Here is a 16,711-nt window from a genome sequence, read left to right on the forward strand (position 1 = left end):
CCGTCCAGCTATTCCAGCTGAGGCCCAGCAGCAGGCATCTGGGTGGAGAGACAGCAAAGAAACCGGGATCCTAAATGTGTTCTCCAGACAGAGGGAGCCAGGGGAGACAGCGGGCTGCTGGCTGTGCCTCTCTCTCCAGGAGGATTTCTGCTGGCACAGCAGGGAAAAGGCAGGAAGTCCAAGGAGAAGAGGAGCAGTGGGGTTTCAGTCTCGTGGCTGCCAATAAAACCATCTAGTGTGGATCAGGCCCAACAAGTTACAAATAATATCTCAAAAACCAAGTGCGAGCCAGACCTTTAAAACAAGCCAGATGGAGGGGCTGAGGGCAGGAGGGGACGGGGAAGGTGGAACAGCCCTGTGACCCTGCGCTCTGGGGTGCAACACCCAGGCTTCAGCTGAGACCACCACCACGTCCCACCCTAAGAAACTACCTGGGAAACGAAACAAGGCCATCAGCACTGCTCTAGCAGCGGCCCTGTGCAGGGTGCTCTCTCGCTTGGAGGGGAAGAGGAGAGCTTGGAGGAGATGCCGTAAGGTTTTACAGACCCACAGGCTGCCAAGCAGAAGCTGGGACCTGAGCAATCCAGGCACCCCTGAGCAGAAGCCTGGCAGGGAGCGAGGTGGACACACTGCCCTCTTAGCCCTGCAGAGCAGGGGGCTGGCAGGACCACCCTTCCCACACGCTGCCCCTCTCACTGCCCTTTGTGGTGCACAAGTTCTGCTGGAGTGCAGGTAGAGACCGGAGCTGCCTACAACATCCTACAACATCCTGCACCAGATCACGCAGGCAACGGCTCCCCAAGGGCCTGTCTTCCACTTGCAGGCAAACCAACGTGACAGGTAGCTGCTGCCCAAAGAGCAGTCTCGCCTTCCTCCGGTGAGCCACTTCAAGGCCTTTTTACCAGCACAAAACTAACCTTAGTATATTATTTCCTGTTGATCCGGCATCCTGAAGAGGCTCAGACCATCTCAGATACGCTCTGTGCAACCTGAGAGAGGAACGGTAGGACCAGCCTATTCAGTGATAGCACAGCATGATAGCAGCTGAGTTGAAACATCAAACTACAGTCCGAGCCTTTGTCTCCTGCCTGTATGAAACAGAGCTCCTCCACCCCCAGCCTGGCAGGTCACTGCTCAAGAGACTGCATTTGCCCCTCACAGCGTGGACGGAGCACACCGAGCCCCTGCTCTGGTCCTCTGGAGAGTGACCAGACAGGAGGACTGGGGAATAGCCAACCTCTTAATAAAAGATATAGCTTTCCCGTCAGTGTGGCACATTGGAAAGGCCTGTCTCTACCCAAACTGTCTTTTAAGCTTTATGTCAAAGTAGAACACAGAAGAAATGGATCCGGGGTAATGAAAGGCTTTGCATAGGCTCTGATGGAAGAGAGGCCTTCACCTTGAAAGGGAATTAAAGGCACACAATCTTCCTCCCAAGTTTTCTTTTCAAATCTTTTAGAAAAAGGGCTAGAACAGGAGCTACACACATGAGCAGGTGGCCATAAAACCAACCTGCCAGCAGACCATGGAACAGCAGCACGCAAGCACCACCACAGAGCCGTGACACCAGGAACCCATGGTGGCGGGGTGAATCTTACGGGGAAGGTCTTTAACTCCTGTGGCTACCCAAGCAACCAAGGCAGTGCTGAGATCTCACTGTCAACCACTTAATTTAATTAGCTGAGAAATACCAGTGGAAACTTCCTGGCTTGGAAGAGGCCAGGCAGACCCCTAGACAGCAAAAGGGAAGCTACGTTAAAAAAACCCCAAGGGTTTGGATTTCAATCAAAGCCCTGTAGAATGATACTGATATGCAAGATGCACACCGAGAGTGCAAAGCTTCAGCTTCTCCACTGAACTTGGAGAAGGCACAGCTGTACACAGAGCCAGAAGGTTTTAAATATAGGTAATAAAAACATCTGCCAGTGAAGTCTGAATGTATGTGAGCCAATCCCGTGATCAGGAAAGCAGATCTGGGGTCCCTCTGAGCAACCGATTTTCTTGATTTACAAAAGATGCAGGTCATGATGGAAATCAATCATAAATGAGCTCCTAGTGGAACGTCAGCATTAAAAGCTTTCAAAGCAGCCTCATGTGGGACCTGAAGGGCATCTAGGCAAGCACCACCACAGAGCCGTGCCACCAGGAACCCATGGTGGTGGGGTGAATCTTATGGGGAAGGTCTTTAACTCCTGTGGCTACCCAAGCAACCAAGGCAGTGCTGAGATCTCACTGTCAACCACTTAATTTAATTAGCTGAGAAATACCAGTGGAAACTTCCTGGCTTGGAAGAGGCCAGGCAGACCCCTAGACAGCAAAAGGGAAGCTACGTTAGAAAAACCCCAAGGGTTTGGATTTCAATCAAAGCCCTGTAGAATGATACTGATATGCAAGATGCACACCGAGAGTGCAAAGCTTCAGCTTCTCCACTGAACTTGGAGAAGGCACAGCTGTACACAGAGCCAGAAGGTTTTAAATATAGGTAATAAAAACATCTGCCAGTGAAGTCTGAATGTATGTGAGCCAATCCCGTGATCAGGAAAGCAGATCTGGGGTCCCTCTGAGCAACCGATTTTCTTGATTTACAAAAGATGCAGGTCATGATGGAAATCAATCATAAATGAGCTCCTAGTGGAACGTCAGCATTAAAAGCTTTCAAAGCAGCCTCATGTGGGACCTGAAGGGCATCTAGGTCTCGTGCCCTCGTATAGAAGAGAGAGGAAAAACAAGGAGCTCAAAAAACTCCTCTGATTTCTGTTGGTACCCAGATCTGCAGTTGGATTTCTCCAAATACAGGTTAAAAGATGACCCTCAACTGCAATCTGCAAACACTCACACGGGCAACAGGCTGATCTTCAAGGTCCTTTTGATGCAGCAGACAAAAGGCAGAATAGTAACAAGAACACAGAAGCCAATGGCCAAATTTCAAGCTACAAAGACGAAAGAGATGCAAGCCAACAGAAGAAGCAGTGCCCCCAGCCCTCTGTGTTGTCCCCCTCCTCATGCTGGCATGAGCATCCCTGCAGCTGCTGGGTGATCCACACTGGGAACTGACACACATTAGTTCAGCAAAGAAAACGGGTTGTTCCAGCCCGAGCTCCTTCCCTGATCCAAGTCACCACATGGCTCCACAAACACTTGTGCCAGCAGAAGGAAAGGGGAAGAAGCGGGAACAAAAAGAGCAGCTGGAGCCAGATGACTGGACTGCTTCTCAAGGCAGCACAGTTGAAGGCAATCGTGAAAACACGGCCAAAACCCTCACATTTGTAGCACTGTGGGAAGCTAACAATTATCACGAGGGAGGTGGTGGGGTCTGCACCTCTTGAGGCTTAAATAGTCTTCTGAGAAGCGTCCTCAATGCAGGTGTTGAGTGCAGCAGGAATAAAATACCAGTAAACCACCAGATGCAGAGGGACTTTTGGGTGGGGTCGTCAAATGGGAAAACATCCAGACCATCCACAAACTTCTCTAGAGCTGATGGCCAAGCCTCACCACGGGCAGCTTCCAGGGAAGGGTTCCCAAGGGATGAGTTCCCTCTGCTCACCTATGGCTTGTGGCACCCAAGCCTCACCACGGGCAGCTTCAACAGAAGGGTTCTCAAGGGATGCGTTCCCTCTGCTCACCTATGGCTTGTGGCACCCACAAAGCAACGAGGTGGAAAGGAGCCAAGTAGAGCAGACTGGGCAGAGGGGCTGCCTTTTCCATCTCCCAAGCACATATGACCCAGACGACAGAAGCAGGTTCATAGCACCAGCCAGCACCCCTGCACCCAGAGCCCACGCAGGGCCCAGGCGATGAGCTATCAGCACCCAACTCCACCTGCTCAAGTAAACCCAACACAGAGCCATCTACAACCTACCCAGATACCAACAAGGGGAACAGTCTGAGCACGAAACACAACCAACCGAGGGGCGAGCAGTGGGAAACCTTCTGGAGAACTTTGGTATCTTCATCCCCTTTGTGTTTCTCTGTGAATACATCTGCAGCTTTGCCCAGAGAACGCCAGCCTGGCCCCTCATGCAGTAGCCATATTTCCAGCAGCCACATCCAAATACTCTGGTCATGCACACCACTTAGAGGCTACCTCTGGGCATGGACTGGTGACCGTACCTGCTAACAGTTCCAGAGGGGGTGAGAAGCCAGCACCGCCCAGCATTCCCACTCCTTGCAGAAGCCAGTAGAGTCAGCACTGCCTGGTCCTCAAAAGGAGCTGGTTTCCACCCAGATCCATTACCAGATGGCTGATGCATCTCAGCACACCTATGCAGGAAGCCAGGATACTACTGCTGGGCCAGTGCCACAGCGAATGTAGCCAGAATGGATAACAAGTATCACATTAACAACTCAAATATTAACAATTCCAATTATAAGAAACAGACTGCCAGCACTGGAAGTGTATCCAGAGGAAGGATCATCTACATGAACCTTGTTCTTGCACCCTGTTGAAAGGTGCTGCCTGCTGGGTCACCAGTGCCCACGCTGAGCAGGCAGAGCCCTTTGCTCCGGGGTCCCCAGCAGCCTCAAAGCACGTTGTCTCAGTGCTCTGCCTGGGTCTACACGTTCTTCAGCGCCACTAGAGTTCCTCAGGAACAAAGAAAGAAGCAGGAAAGAGTGATCACAGAAACTATTTTAGTACACATTGAACTCATTGCAACAATTCAATGGGGCTCCAGAAAACCCTGTTCCGGATTTATTTTCATTACTAGTAAAACAGATGCACTGTAAAGTATTGGCTGATCCACAAGTACCGAGGACACAGTCATTGCCTCGATTATACAGCAAGGTAGGAGTCACAACAATGCTTTTGTCAGCACAGCCATGACCCCACATTAGAAAACAAAATCACTGCATTTTACCAAAGTTATCATTTTTTCATTGAAATCCTGCATTTCTAAGTTTCTTCTACCAGCTCCCACATTCATCACAAGCACCGTAAGGGCTCAGGGCACAAGGACAGCCAGGAACACAGCACTGGTCCAACTCTCAGGACAGCAGCAAATGCTGGCTCTGGCTGCTTTTGGAATAGCTGCTGCCCGTGCACCCACCTCAAGAGCGATTTTCTTGGTAAAGAAAAGCCTCTTAGTGACTACAACATTGTTCATTTAGAAAACATGACATCAATAAACAATTGATGGAAAAGCAACTGCCAAAACTAGCAACCTCCCCTAAAAAAGATCACAATACCCCAAACCAAAAATGATGTTGGACCAAAAGCCAACCAACCTCCATGGCAAAGACTCTCAGCGCTAAAAGCAGCTAAGAATCAGTGTTCGTTGTGCTAAATAAAAACCCCTCATTGGCAAATGAGATCAAAACTGCCACAAATGACAACATTTCCTATGGAAAGTTACATAAAACCACCCTGAATAGCAATCTTAAAAAAAAAAAAATCTTAGAGGAAATAACAATAACAAACGCTGGAGCCACCAGAAGACACCACTTTATATTCAGGAAGGATGGAAACCGCAGCATCAGAGTCCTTCAGGCCAGCTTTCCTTGCATGTTCCTTGGAAATTCAGAGTATCCTTACTCACTATTGCCCACCTGATCCCTCCAACATGAGCCCAGTTCTGTTCACCTGGATACAAGTGAGAGAACAAGCCTGCATCCACCAGCAGTGTCCCCAGCCATGGAGATCCTTCAAATGAACAATTTCACAGCCAAGGACTGGGAGCAGAGCTGGTTTGGCTGGAGTTGCTCTTCCTAAGCATTAGTGATTTAGCCAGGCACACAGGAGAGCCAGCCAGCTGCTCTGGTGCTCTAATTTCTACTCTTGCTAGTGCTTGCTGGCCTCACACCACCTCCGACTTTGTCTAACTGGAAAGCAGTTGCAGGAGGAGCTTGTCCTGCTCTGCAGGTGTGTGCACACGTGTGTACGCTCACATGTGCCCAATGCACCAACTCATTTATAACACAAATAGAAATAATCAAAATTCCAACTTTGTTTTACAAAAAAAAAAAACAACTAAAAATCTAAGTGAGCCACATTTCTTCAATCTGAGTGAATTGCACGTTTTCTGTCACTGCTCTCCCTGAAATTACAGCCCCAGAGCAGGCAGAGAAAAGGAAGGGGTGCTCACACTTTTTAGCAAAACAACTCCCAGCCTGCTGTCTTCTCCAGTTCACTTTAAAGCACTGGGCTCTGAATTCAAGCAACAGAAAAAAAAACATACCTCCTGTGTGCTGACTGCTACAGGGCAATAACTCCTGAAACACAGACGCCGTATTTGTCAACCCAGCCGTCCGAGCCCTCGAGATTTTAAAATTCAAGCTGTTAGAACTTTCACTGAGTCAAAGCCAAGTAAAAGCCAGACCTGCAGAACAGTAAAAGCAGCGTCTTGCACAGCTTCAGGATGACCTCATAGGGATTGTTCCTTTTTAAAGGAAAAAAAAAAAAAAAAACAAACAACCACCTTCAAAGCAGGGATTGCTGCTGACCAGCAGAGCAAGGGGCTGTCTCTCAGCGAAGTGGAAACAGGAAGGGGAGGAGGCGGCAAAGGTAGGCTTTCCAGAAAAGGCAAGATCAGGCATGTCTTGATATCTCTTCTCCCCCTGGGAAGGCTGTACTGCGCCAGGGAAGTCCTTTGCAATGATACTTCTTAGTTCACCCAGAAGAAATTACATTTCCTTTAATAATCCCTGTGTTTTAGAGATGCTGCGATTATTAAGGCAAGGTCTGTTCATTGCTAAAGGCCGCAGAATTTGAGCACATATCTCAGGCTATGAGAATATACCTGCTCAGGTCTGTATCGTGGCAGTTCTGACATTTCTATAGTATGCAAAAAGCAGCTTTAATTATATTTGAAACAAATGGTGTATCTACTTCGTTGCAGAGTGCAAAGGAAATTTCAACAAGAACAAGCTTTATGTCAATCTGACATTTGCAGTCTCTGCAGCAAACAGTGCCCACAACCAACGAAACCTGCACTCCAAAGCTTTAGGAGATTTCACAGTCAAAGTCAACATGAAGAATAAGCTCTCTGCCTTCAGCAAGGACCAAACCGCCACTGGTTGTTATTCAAAAGGATTTGGCAATAGTTTGGATGGTTTGTTCAAAAACTCAGTTACGAATTGGCCCGTTGTGGCATCATCCCAACGCACATTAAAAAAACCCACCCACTTCCTCATTCCTTCAGCAGCGACCGAAACAAGTATGAGAGATGTGATCTTTGGTGGGCTCTGACCAGTCCTGGACAGCAGCTAGAGGAGAACGACCGAAAAAAAGAAAAGAACAAGCAATTGGGAACCCCTGAAGTTTGACTAACAAGGACATGACAACAGGCAGTCTCAGCGCAGATACAATTTCCTTTATGACTCTGTGCAAGCAGACCTGGATGGCAAGAGCACACACCACACAACAAATTGGTTTGGGGTCCTTCAAGGACAGAGAAATAGGGCTGCCAGCATGACCATGGGAAATCCTGTCTAACAGATCCATTTCCTTCCAAGGTTAAATCTTGCCAGCTGCCTCCCTAATCTCTTAGGACTAATAGCTGCAGGGCTGGGATTGTCCCTTCCTAAATACTTTTCTGTTACTTGCATGGTGGGTGCTGACCTCAGAGGGGAGTCACTGGGCACTAATGGGTGAAGCAACAGGTCATGGTGTCCATTCAGTTCAACTGGTTCATCTGCTAGTTCTGAACAAGGCAAAAAACAAGCAAAAAGACCAGAAAACCCCAGAAAACCAACCAACAGCAAAGCTAAAAAACCCCACCATTGGTGAGACAACTACCTGCAAGATGCTGGGCACCAGACTTCTCTTCCTCTGAGGAAAGAGACCATCTTCACTTGACTTTCCAGCAGCACTGGGATGTTCTACCCATCACCCAGACACAAGTCCCACTAAATTCAGGCTGCAGCTCCCACAGTGTGAGTTGAGACGCTGTCACACTCTCAGCAGAGAGGATACAACACAGCTCTCTGAGCAGGCAGGATACACACACCTTCTGAGAGTTACTTAAGACTCCAGCAGGTAAGGTAGCCTTACAGTGATAATGCCACATCCCCACATTTCTTGTCTCTTTTGTTCTAACTAGACCATGATAAAGTCAGACTTGGAACACAGCACCTCTGCAGCTGAAAAGAAAGGAAACTAATCCATCACTAAGCTCAGGGGAAACGTGAAGGAAGGAACCCATCCTCGAGTTTTAAGTATTTCTACCAAAACGTGTCATATACTGGTGACAGACTGGTGGCTGCAGGAACAGCAATTAATAGAAGTGTCATGTTGGGTCACAATTAATGCTGGAACCTCCGAGAAGGGCACACAGTCTACACAGGATGCCAAAGCCTCCAGAGATAACTTAAGTAAGAAAAGCAGCAACCACAAGGGAAGAATCTTATCAAAGGCTGCTCTGCTGGGTAAGAGCTCTAGAGACACAGATATAGAAATGACAGGATCTTCAGCTCTCAGCCAGCTGCAGTCCCAGCAGCACACGGGCTGCGCTGCCAACCTTTCTGCTGGATGCACTGAATGGAAAACAACTTGGGACTCCTGGTCATGTCGCCCATCTCAGGCCTTCAGCGCTAACCAGGCTGTGCTTGCACTGCAGAGAGATCCGACACACTGAATGGAATCAAATCTTTACTAATTATATCTGAGCATGTGGGCTCTGTGCCCAGAATAAACTGTCCTATCATGCCACACTCAGCAGACCCTGCCTCTTTCAGGGGAACATGCTAGGACTTGCTGGCTACTCTCCGGGGCTGGATTCCAGAGGAACAGGACTGATGACCCCAAAAGGAATTCCTATTCCTGCCTGGAGACCTCACTCAACTGCAGCTTCATGGCAGTCCCCACCACGAAAGTGAAACGAGCCATCTGCCAAGTCCAATGACGAGGCGGTGGCCCTCTGTGAGGGACATAACTCCTGACTGAGGTGACACATCAGGGCCACATGCTTTCAGCACCAAGCCACAGGAAGGACGAGCTTGCTGGAGAAGAGGTACCTGCTCTGCTCTGCAGGTGAGCAGCACTCTCCACATCCCAAACTCCTCATCATCCTGGCTGAAGCCGACCCAGCACAGAGCAAGACATTCCTGAGACCGGGGCCAGCCCATGGCTTTCCCCAGAACCTGAAAAGCCAGTTTGTAGGCAGATCTCTTGCAAGTGTATTGCTTAAAAAAAAAAAAAAAAAAAAAAAAAAAAAAAAACACTGTGGAGGAGGCCCCCCACTGTGTTCTGTGGGAAAACTTAAAAAAAAAAAAAAAAAAAAGAAAAAAAAAGGCCTGTGATGGGAAGTCCCAGAGCAGAACTAGTTTTGTGGGAGTTGCTTTTACACCACACAGCATTAACCTCCTTTCATGGGAACGCACAGGAGCCGGCACACCACTGAGACATGACCACACATGAAAGCCACCGCCGTCCCAGGGGGCTCAGGACCGATTGGCCCAGAGGTTGTAACGAAGCTCGTTCCCCTGTTCCAAACCCACAGCACCTCTTGGGAGGCTGGCAGGGTCCCAGCTTAGGCTCCCCATGAACCCACACATGGACAGCAGAGACCTGGGTTGCCCAGCAGCAGCCATGGAGGATCTAAGGACAGAAGAGGGATGCAGCAGGAGAGAGGGAAAACAGCTGTTATCAGAGCAACAGAGGGTTAAAAGAAAAGCAGACAAGCTTTCAGGCACACAAGGCCTTTTAACTATCAAAACTCAAAGGAAGGAAGTATCTGAAAGTTCATCTGTCTCTTCCAACTATATCAACCGATCTAACACGAGTTATCACCTCCTCTTGCAAACCCTGCACCGCTGAGACAGAAGAGCTGGAGAGCAGCACATACCCGTGCACAGGAGATCCAATTCTCCTTCCAAGGGTCTGCTCCCCAGCCTGTCCCGCACGGGCCCTTTTTACACCTGTGTTCACAGCACAAAGGCAGCTCCTTGACAGCGCAGTCTCTGCTGCTCTATCAGCGTCACTGCTGTAACACCCCGCGCTCCTTCCTGCTCCCGTGCTTCATTCAGAAGCGCCTTCGGCTTTGCCACCTTCTCCCTTCCCGTTACGTGTGACTATTTTTTCCTTTTGCTGCAGAATGCCCAGCTTTCTTCCCAGAGGAAATTAGCGGCCATGGGGACAAAAACAGGAAGAAAGGAAACAACTTCCTGCTGGCTCCCAGGCCTGGAGACATCCCTGACCAACGCGATGCCAAGCCAACCTGCAAGAGAATCAGCAGCTGGCACCCAGAGGTGCACGGGGAACGCGTCGGCACCAGGGAAATAAAAAAAAAACCTCATTTGTGCCACCGTTCCCCCTCGACGGAGTTACAGGAGAGAAAAGCACGGGTCAAACGAGGCACAAGGGGGGCACTTTGGCAGGGCAGGGGTGGTTAATTGCGTTAATGTGCTATGATGGGGGAAAGGAGAGGTTTGAGCCCCTCGAAGGGGCTCAATCCTGCAGAAGGCATCGGGCTGCTGTGATCCTTTGCTCCCTGCCAGCGGCGCCGCGTGGAAAAAGCTCTAAAAGCTCTCAGGAGCCGGAATCCAGCGGGAAAACCGAACCTTTCCCTGCAAAAAACCCATCCCTTTCCCAGCTCTCACCAGCACCCTGGTGGGGATGGGGCTTGAGGGGGGGGGTAGAGCAGAGGGACTGGGAAAAAGAAGCTTTTTTCACCTTCCGCAGCATGGATTTCTCCTCCAAGCCCCACAACCAACCTCCCGGGGGGGGTTCCTTGAAGCTGTAGAAGAACCACCGACCCCTTGACAGGGGTTGTTGTTTTCTGAGAGGTTCCCCCCGACCACCACCACAACCACCACCACCACCACCACCACCACCACACACCCCCTTCCCCACAGCAACCGGTTCTCTGAGAGGGGGGTCGGGCCCGGGACTTACCTCAGGCTTCGCCCCGCGGTCCCCGCCGAGGGCCGCTCTGTGGGTGTCTATTTTTGTCAGTTAGGTTGACGGTTGGACAAGATGATCTTTAAGGTCCCTTCCAACCTAGAAGATTCTGTGATTCTGTGATTCTGTGACCTCAGCATCTCTTAGGTGGGGCTGGAGCTGAGGAGCTCTGGGACAACTCCAGCACCGCAGATGAGGGTCCTCTGCTCATTAAACTGCATTTCTGGTCTCTGAGAATGACCCAGGACTGATATTCCTGTGCCTTGTTAGGATCCACAGAGATCAGACATTTTTCCACGTTATCTTAGCTCTGTCTTCCTACAGGATTCCCCAGATATGAAGCTACTGCATTGGAATAAAACCCACAAGACTCTGGTCCTTCCCTTCAAAAGATGACCGCGGTCACCAAGGAGTCCTTTTGTGCAGTGAGTGACTGGGTAAAACACTTAAGACGTGGCAAAGCTCTTTAATTCCCTCCTGTCCATAGCAAGGCAACCCACACACTCCTGATTTCCCAATGCACCACATTAATGGGTGCCCCAGCTCCCCTCTGCTGAAGCTATTATATTTTGAAAAGCAAAACTAAAGTAAAAAAAATAATAATAGAAAAAATACCCTGGTTCAGGGCAATGTGACTATGACTGTTTTCATGGCTGAGGTGTTTTCACATGGACAGGGGCCCTGCTTTTCCCCAGTTGCTCCCGGTCACCACGCTCCTTCTCGCCGTGTCACCGTCCTCCACCCACCCCATCCCCTCCCTCCCCTCTCAATCCTGCGCGTCCCATCAAGTTGCAGAATCACACGGGGTTGGAAGGAACCTCTGGAGATCATCTCCTCCAACCCCCCCCCTCCCAATGTTCAGTCTAAACCTACCCTGTTGGAGCTTGTCCAGGTGGGGTCTGAATGTCTCCAGAGAAGGAGACTCTGAGCAGCCTCTTCCAGGGCTCTGCCACCCTCAAAGGAAATAAGTTCCTCCTCATGTTTAGGTGGAACTTCTTATATTCAAGTTTGTGCCCATTTCCTCTTGTCCTATCCCTGGGCACCGCTGAAAAAAGACCAGCCCCATCCTCATGACACCCACCCTTTAAGTGGATGTTCACACCTCCAGCCATGCTGTGAGTGCGTCACCTTTTCTTCAGGAAACCTGGGAGGGACTCTTGATCAGCGAGTGGAGCGATGGGACGAGAAGTAATGGTTTTAAACTGAAGGAGGGGATTCAGATTAGATATTGGGAAGAAATTTTTATGGGACGAGAGGTAATGGTTTTAAACTGAAGGAGGGGATTCAGATTAGATATTGGGAAGAAATTTTTTACTCTGAGGGTGGTGAGAGCCTGGCCCAGGTTGCCCAGAGAAGCTGTGACTGCTCCAACCCTGGAGGGGTTCAAGGCCAGGTTGGACAGGGCTTGGAGCAACCTGATCTTGTGGGAGGTGTCCCTGCGCAGGGCAGGGGATGGGACTGGATGATCTTTAAGGACCCTTCCAACCCAAACCATTCTGTGATTCTATGATGCCTTCCTCAAGCTGTTTCTTTCCTCCCAGCTCAAACATGTCCCCCTCCTGGATGATATCCTCCCACCTCGATAGCCCAGCCATCCTTGCCTTTGTCCTGGGATTGTTGCCGAAGATTTCTCCATCCACCCTCTCCGGAGCATCGGTCAGCATGGATTGCTCACGCGGGGCTTTGCTGGAGCTCCAGCGAGGCCGGCAGCACGCACATCCCTCTTCAGCAGCTCCCCAGCCCACCGCTGCAGATGCTATTGATACTGGTAATAACTGGGGGGGCGCCTATTTCTTGCCATCTCAGCACCTCATCCCCGCCGGCCTGCGGGCGAGAGCGATGGAAGGAGCGGGTGAGCCACCAGCACTCCCTGCGAAGGGTGAGCTCATCGGCACCGCACCCACCCCAACGCGTGCCCACGCACGGCCATGGTGGCCACGCGGCCAAGGCGTCGTCCCCCTCCTCCCCCCGAGAGAGCCCCGCTAACTACATCGCCTCTCGTTAGCTAATGAGCAAACACAGACCGGCCCCAGCTAATCCTGGCTGAGGTGGAGGCCAAATTGCACGCAGAACCCTGACCGTCCGCAAAGCTTAACAGGGGACAAATTATTTTCAGATGTTTCTACCACATAAACAAAGAAAAGAAGTGTCCAGTAACGTAACGGAGCCGAGATGAACTTGCAGGCCCTTCAGCATCTCCCAGGAGGAACACCCTGGAGCCGGAGTGTGACTCTGACCCACCCCTGCTCTTTCTTAGTCTCCTGCCAACAGTACGTGCATTTTGCAAGAAAAACACAGTTCTTTCACCAAAACGTGATTTCTTGCTCCTGTACAAGGCTCTTGCAGACAGCCCTGCTAACCCCATCCCACAAGCTCGTGTTCCCCCAGTGCTTCCCTGCCCAGAGCCCCCGCATCTGTGGGGAGGGATGTTTTCACACAACTGCAGGCATCTGCACTTAATCAGGTAAAACCTACCCTCTCGGTGAAGAACACGCTCTCCTTGCTCCCATCGCCACCCAGGGTGTTTCTCCTTCACTGCACTGAGTCCTATCAGCCAAAAATCCATGGTGACTTAAGGCCAGCTTCTTGCTGCCCTCTCGGGCACGAGCTGGTGCCCAGCAGCAGGCTGGCATTGAGGGGACATTTGTCGGCTGCCAACGGGGGAAGCAGAGCCAAGTGTCACCCACCAGCCCTGGTCCTGAGCAGGTCATCCAGCCTGACAGCCTTGTCTGTTTTCTCCCTCCTGAGTGCTTCCAGAGAGAGCTGCTGTTCGAAACGTGGCCTCTGAGGACCAGCTGAAGGACAGTTCTCTTTTGGTGCTTGTTCTGTTTAACGTCAACATGTGATTACATGAATTTGCTTCGTTCTTCTCTGCTGGAAACTGGAGTTTCCTCCCTTCTGCTTGAAACCCATGAGAAACTGTGATCTTGCCACAAGAATGGTGAAGACCCAATGAAACAGATACCCATCAGCACATGAAGTGTAGCACTTGTACTGCTGCAGCTCGCTTAAACCGCTCCTTCAAAGCGGGGTGAGCCCCACACCTGCCAACTTACAGCCAGGCACTGGTGGGTCTGCACCAGCCAGGAGTGGTGAAGAACAGCCCCTGGGTGCTTCACACCTTCAATGTCTCATTTTCACCAGCGCCCCACGGCTCTCCCTCCTGCCTGCACACTCGGAGTACTGATCCTGTGTCATCAAGTATTAAATTGGGCTGTGCTGTGCATTGATTATACATCCAAGTAGGCAAATGGTGGAGTTGGCACGTGCTCATGACCACGGCTGGACACGTGGCACTGGGGAGCTCTGCAATGCTCCACGCCAGCACAGCCCCTTCTTCCTTACCTTCTTACACCCTGCGTCCATTGCCTAACACTTATGTGAGGACAGCTGGGACACACCAGGAGCACAGAGGTCTATTTTTATCTGGTTATCTAGACAGATGATTTGATTTTGAGCTGCTTTGTTCAGGGTTTAGGCCAAGAAAGCATCCCAGTATCCGGCAAGCACAGCAGAGAGCATCAGATTGCAGCCTTCACGGGGAAAGCAGAGCTCTCCATGCCTTCTGGAAACACAGGGGCTTTGCAGTGCCTCCTGCGCTGACACGAAGCAGCGGCGCAGCCCTGGCAGCTGTCCTAGCAAACAGGGAAGAGGTCCAGAAAGGCCTGGGATTTCTTCTGGGGAGGATTAATAACAGAGAAACCCCAAGCGAAGTCCCACAGAGTTTCAAATGCAGGTGGCCTGGCCGGGAGCCAGAGAGGGAACTTCCAGGAGTGAGAGGATGGGGATTCCCCTTGGGGAATGCATTTCCAGGGCGGATTGGAGACCATCTGCATCCTCTCCTTGGGGAACAACCCAGGTTCTTGGGTACCACCGGCAGGTTTTCAGCCCCAGCCCCATGGGCAGGACAGGAGGCCAGGGTTGCTACTGTGGGATTTGTTCACCAGGGCTGCCACAGAAATTGCCTCCTCTTTTTCTTTGCTACATCTCCTGTGCGTGGAGCTGGCATTGCTGGTTTCTGCCCCAGCCTCATGCCAGGGAGAGCAGCTCTGGCAGCTCTGAGCTCTCTCCCACGCCGTGGGTGCTAACGGCCCATCGATCCGCTGCGCTGGCGCAACATGCCCAGAGTTCAAATGCTTCCGCTCCACATCAGGTGCCAAGCTGAGAACGGTGCTGCTGACCTGCAAAAAAAATATTGACACTTTTTGGAGTGCAAATGAAATACCTTTTGCTTTCCAAAAAAAAAAAAAAAAGAAAAGACTCTACTAACAAGCAGCTATGTTGCAACTTGAATTTCTTATAATCCACTCAATTTACATTAAGTTCAAAAACCTAACACTGGGCAGAAAGTCTTTTGAAGCCTCTGTCACCCTCAGGCACCAGCAGACATTGCAGACATTATTATGTGAGATCAGGCAGCACAAGGAGGGACACAGAGGTGACTCCAGCCTGGCCATATTTCATGCAGCTGGCGAGGTGCTGGATGGGCTGAGCTGGCTCACAGAGCAGGGACGGGGTGTTAAGCCAGGACTTAAAGCCCAGGGAAGAGACCCAAAAATAAAACCAAGCCCCACCATCCTAACCCATAGTTTACTCAGCCCAAACCAGGTCGGATAATTCCCCTCACTGGCACATTCAGTGAGTCCATGGGGGACTTGGGACCAAAACCAGGGGATGAGGGGGGAGAAGAGCCAAAATGCTGAGCATCTGGGAAGGTGGTGGTACCCCAGACCACTCACAGCCACAGGAGCTGCTGCCCAGCAGAGCACAAGGAAATCACATCAATACCCAACCCCTTCATTTTCTGCCCAGATTAATTGCAATTGATCATTCCCAGCTCTAGCTGCAGGGAATGTGTGTGTTTGCAGTGCCAGGAGAAGGTGGAGGAGTGGAAATAACATAAAACCAGGGTTTCATGGCCAGCCCTTACAGAAATATTTATTTTAAACTGTATTTCACCCAGAAAATCCTTTTGGATCAAAATGGCAATTTTCATTTTGGTCAACCCATTGGGGGAATTTACAAGAAAAAAAAAAAGTGAAAAAACCCACCATATGTAAAGAAGGCTATTATTTCCAAAATACTTAGGAAATGTCACTTGGCAAAATAGCTACCTTTTCCCCAGTTTACTCCAACAAAAAAAAAAAGGAGCTTTTCACATATATAGACATAACATATATGTTTGTTTCATATGAAAGAAATAAAAATGTCATGGGAGAAGTAAGATGAAACTCCCAAAATATCTGTTATGTAGCCTGAAAGACTCTTATCATTTTCCAATCCACTACTGGCAAGAGATGAAATAATATTGCTTCAGAATTTCAAAACCGAGCAATTTATTTCCAAGAGGCACACGAGGACTCTTATAAAGCAAATACAGAGTGTGGTTGCCAAGTTTGTGACCAAACCTTGCTCTCAGAATGCAGGCATGGAAGAGGCTGAATTAAAACTGCACAAATTACCTTTCAGTTGATGAACTGAGTTTTGAACGGTGACTTTCATTTAAATGTCCAGCTTCTGCTAACGGGGAATGGATGCCAGAAAGGACAGATAAGCCACAAGGAGTAGGAGCTCTGTGGCCAGTAGCTGGAATGTCATGGTGGTGTTTGGGGGTCCTGCTTGCCCTCTGCCAGGTCTGGTTAGTGGCCACCAGTGTCACACTTGCTTCCAGTAGCAAGCATTACTCATTCAGCTGAAGAAGAGGTGCACAAGAGGTAGGAACAGAGCACAACAGCTTGACAGATGCCAAAGAAGCCCATCCCCAAAGCACCACGAGAAGTGACGTCAGGTGGAGAAGCAAGGTTTGGTAGCCTGCAGCCAGTAACTGCATCCCTCCAGGCTAGCCCAGGTGGCTTCTAACCTGCTGCTGGGTATGAG

General features: G+C 50.1%; 1 protein-coding gene across 1 annotated transcript in view; it reads right to left on the minus strand.

The window, feature by feature from the left end:
* The window catches only part of RHBDF1 (rhomboid 5 homolog 1 (Drosophila)), a 52,545-nt gene extending 41,685 nt beyond the window's left edge, over positions 1–10,860 (minus strand). The window contains exon 1 of the mRNA XM_014936563.1: positions 10,829–10,860. The gene's annotated coding sequence lies outside the window, so the exon portion shown is untranslated. The remainder of the gene's footprint in view (positions 1–10,828) is intronic.
* Positions 10,861–16,711: the final 5,851 nt, after the last annotated feature.

The sequence above is a fragment of the Calidris pugnax genome, unplaced genomic scaffold, assembly GCF_001431845.1.
Source record: "Calidris pugnax isolate Ruff unplaced genomic scaffold, ASM143184v1 scaffold17, whole genome shotgun sequence".
In the NCBI taxonomy this organism is placed as follows: domain Eukaryota; kingdom Metazoa; phylum Chordata; class Aves; order Charadriiformes; family Scolopacidae; genus Calidris; species Calidris pugnax.